The following is a 3,266-nucleotide window of genomic DNA, read 5'->3' as shown; positions in this document are numbered from 1 at the left end:
CACATTAAGTGGCATAAAACTGAAATTGATACATTTCAGTTGGATCAACAGTAGAAGTTTATCCATCGCAGTTGGATCAACATTACAAGTTTATCCATTTTAGTTGGATCAACAATGGATGTTTATCCATGCTGATGGAAAAATGCTACCATTTCACCAGTTGTAGTTTCAGATCCACCAACAAAACCATTAACCACCATTTATAATCCCTAGCAGCAACCGTCACTGTTTTCTATGAAGCTTCAACACCAATTCGAACCACCACCACCGTCGCCACCAGAACCACCACTGCCGCTACCATTATCATCCTTACTTCTCTCTTCATAATTATATATTCCCTGTAATTCCTACACATTCATCTATTCATTTTAATCACAATTAATCCATTAGAAGCATCAACAACTTCAGATTCGAACACACTCATTACTTCCCAGCAACAACAAGTTCATTATCTCCAACATATCCTATTGATTCACACACCATAACCATTTCGAAATCAACTTTATCGCAGCAGCTTTCAGATCCCCTTTTCTTAATCGAATCGAACCACCAAATCGTTCGCAAATGTTGCCCAAAACTTGATTTCAAAACCTAAAAAATCAGATCTCATTTTCTTTGGGTATGATTATAAAAATCGATTATAGAAGAAGAAAAAGGTTTCATATGTTGCTGATACATCTCGATTGTCGGCGGCGAAGGTAGGAGATGCTGCTGCTGGTGGTGGAGCAATGGGGGTTCGCTGCTAAATGAAGAAGAAGAAGAAGTAAGTAGGGATAGACCTAGATAAAAACAATAGATAAGAGGGAAAATTTGGAAGAAATAAAAACCTTATTGGACCCCTGATGGGCGTAGGAATGAAGAGGTACATATTTATTGTGTGATAAGGATATTTGTATAGACCATCAAAAGTAGGGACAAATATCCAATTACCACAATATGGTAAGGGTGCGTTGACTTTCATAATTCAAGGTAATCTTACACATCGGTGACACCTTAAAAATATTTTGCTATGGTAAGTACAAAAGTACACTTCACAGAGGACTCTTAAACAGAGAGAATTTTTGGATTCCTTCAGATGGTTTTTTGAGCCAATTGTTTTATATCTTAGATGCTTGGTATACACGTACACAAGATATTTCTAATTAATGGGGGTATATTTCTAAAAACAGATAGCTAGCTCGCTCCAGGAGGTTCCAGGTTAGGTTCGAGTTTCCGATGGCGTAATATCACATAATTTGACGTGGAAGGTAGAGTTAGTTTTATCCCCTTGCGACATAATCAACCCTCCTATCCACTTCGGCTCGCTGGTAGGCTAACACGGTAACATGTTCAACTAATGTAGTAGTACGCTGTTGGAGCTTACACTACACCAAATTCTGGATTTAGCAACCTAAATTAGCAACAAAGCTAGAGTTGTTGCTAATTCGCAACTAAAATAACCAGTTGCTAAACTTTAGCAACAATGTAACTCTGTTGCGAAACTCGCAACTGCTTATCTTTTGTTGCTACTAGCAACTACACCAAATTCACGCATGCCACTCGTCTGTGTGCCAAGTAACACTTATTGTTATTTTCCTACCCAGTCAACTTACACCATTTTGAATCAGATAGATGATTTCACCCTAACAACCATATTCGTCTAACCCTAGACTTAAGAAATCTTATCCATTCCCTTCTCCATTTTCGATCGGTTCATCCCTTCTCTCTATCCAGCCGCAAGAAGAAAAAAAAGAGATAGGAGCAGTAGCTGGTAGCGAAGAAAAAAATAAAGATGCACAGATCGCACCATCATTGAACTTGATGAAGTTTCCTACTGGTAAAGAACTTCTTATCTAAATCTCAGCGATTTCGAATTTGGTTCGATTTTGTTGCTCACTAGTTTGATTTTTTTGTGTGTAGAAAAGAGAAGTTGTACCGATTTATTGGGGTTTCAGTTTTATTGTTTTTATGAGTTGAAGAACAACTACTGTTGCTGGTCCTTCTTTTGCAGGCTGTTATTCGACAAAACCTAAAAAATCTGAATGCTGGTTTGGGGAAAGTAGTAAACCTTAATCTAATCTAAGTTTTAGGTGATTATTATTGCTTTGATTGGTTTTTTTTTTTAATTAGAGTTTTAATGTGTGTTTTTTTGGTTTTTTTATGCAGATATTGTGATGGATAATTTTGTGAGTTGCAAGAATCAGATTATGGATCTCTGTAAGCGGATCTTTGTTATTATTTTTAGCGGTTTGTTGAAATTGGAACTTTGGTTCTCTTGCTTTGTGTTTTGGGGCCATATGAAATTATAATTATGGTTTTGTTTCTTGGTTTAGGTATTGAATGTCAAGCAAAGCCCTAACACCGAACACTGATTTGTTGTATGTTTATTTATGGAATTTGATGGTGGTGCCTGGTTATGTTGGCGATAGTGGTGTGTTAGTTATGGTGTGGCTCAACTATCACCCATCACCACCAGCACCTTCAACAACATCCACCAATCGCCAACTCAGTGTCCACAAATGAGATTATGTGTTTTGATATATGCACAATTAAGCGGCTGTTCAAGAAAATATGGTAAAGTCTAGGCTCTTATATTTTCGCAAATGACCTCAATTATCTTGTGTATATGAATTCGATTTGTTGTGGAATAAGTAGGTAAGTCGATATCATTTTGATTTGATTTCCGTGTTTAAAAATCCAGTCCATATTAACTTGTTAAAAGCTCTTTACGTATATAATTTTCTTAACTTTTCTTTTTAAAAATGGGAATTCATGGTCTGATCTTCTTCTTTGTATTATTGTTCTTGAGTGTTTTTGTTAACGGAGAAGGAGGATTATCATTCAAAGTGATGCATAAATTTGGAGGTGAAGCTAACAGGTCACTTAAGGATGGTAAAGCTACCGGAACCAGGTTCGTATATATATTAAGATTAATTCTTATAAGCAATTTTACTTTATATTTTCTTTTTAATTACGTGAGTTGGCATATGAATGAAAAATACCAGCAAAATTGAAGTTTGAAAATAATTGTATTCATGAACTTTTTAGACTTTAAATCGACTCTTTATTTTTTTTACAGGCTTTACTACACAAAACTTGCAATTGGATCTCCTCCGAAAGATTATCTTCTCGAAGTAGATACTGGTAGTGATGTTTCATGGGTTAACTGCGCCTAGTGTAGCCCTTGCAGTCCTACTTATACTGCCGAAGACGTAAGCGCGATTAATCCTTTTCCGTTTCTCCAATGAGAGTCATGCTGCAGAAACAAACCGATTAATTTTATCCTT

At 36.2% G+C, this 3,266-nt stretch overlaps 1 protein-coding gene across 7 annotated transcripts in view; it reads left to right on the top strand.

Annotated features, from left to right (window-relative positions):
• Nucleotides 1-1,694: 1,694 nt before the first annotated feature.
• The window catches only part of LOC113336946 (6-phosphofructo-2-kinase/fructose-2,6-bisphosphatase-like), a 4,705-nt gene continuing 3,133 nt past the window's right edge, over nucleotides 1,695-3,266 (top strand). For 3 of the 7 annotated variants that reach the window (XM_026582657.1, XM_026582662.1, XM_026582656.1), the window contains exons 1-5: nucleotides 1,695-1,816; nucleotides 1,900-2,069; nucleotides 2,146-2,196; nucleotides 2,313-2,890; nucleotides 3,059-3,191. The gene's annotated coding sequence lies outside the window, so the exon portion shown is untranslated. Of the gene's footprint in view, nucleotides 1,817-1,899; nucleotides 2,070-2,115; nucleotides 2,891-3,058; nucleotides 3,192-3,266 lie in introns of those variants that run through there. The other 4 variants (XM_026582658.1, XM_026582659.1, XM_026582660.1 and 1 more) reach the window with 4 other exon arrangements.

Source organism: Papaver somniferum, unplaced genomic scaffold (genome assembly GCF_003573695.1).
Source record: "Papaver somniferum cultivar HN1 unplaced genomic scaffold, ASM357369v1 unplaced-scaffold_154, whole genome shotgun sequence".
NCBI lineage: Eukaryota > Viridiplantae > Streptophyta > Magnoliopsida > Ranunculales > Papaveraceae > Papaver > Papaver somniferum.
The sequence above is the reverse complement of the archived record's forward strand: the minus strand, read 5'-3'. Positions and strand labels throughout refer to the sequence as shown.